This window comes from Carlito syrichta, unplaced genomic scaffold (genome assembly GCF_000164805.1).
Source record: "Carlito syrichta isolate Samal-C Ts95f unplaced genomic scaffold, Tarsius_syrichta-2.0.1 Scaffold315696, whole genome shotgun sequence".
NCBI classification, from domain to species: domain Eukaryota; kingdom Metazoa; phylum Chordata; class Mammalia; order Primates; family Tarsiidae; genus Carlito; species Carlito syrichta.
This window is the reverse complement of record NW_007259792.1, coordinates 97,430-97,774: the sequence shown is the minus strand read 5'-3', so window position 1 is coordinate 97,774 and position 345 is coordinate 97,430.

Genomic DNA, 345 nt, shown 5'->3' with positions numbered 1-345 from the left:
GAGTTGGATCTCACTCTGTCGCCCAAGCTGGAGTGCAGTGGCATGCCACGGCCACCCCAGCGTCGACCTGCTAAGCTCTGGTGATCCTTCCACTTCAGCCTTCCAAGTAGCCAGAACTGTAGGCACGCACTACCATACCTAGCTAATTTTTTAATTTATTGTAGAGACAAGCTCTCACCAAGTTGCCCAGGCTGGTCTCAAACCCGCAAGCTCAGGCAATCCTCTCACCTCGGCCTCCCAAAGTGGTGGAATTACAGGCTTGAGCCACTGCGCCCGACAGTAGATCACTCTTTTTTTTTTGAGTTGGAGTCTCACTCTGTCACCCAGACTGGAGTGCAGTGGCCG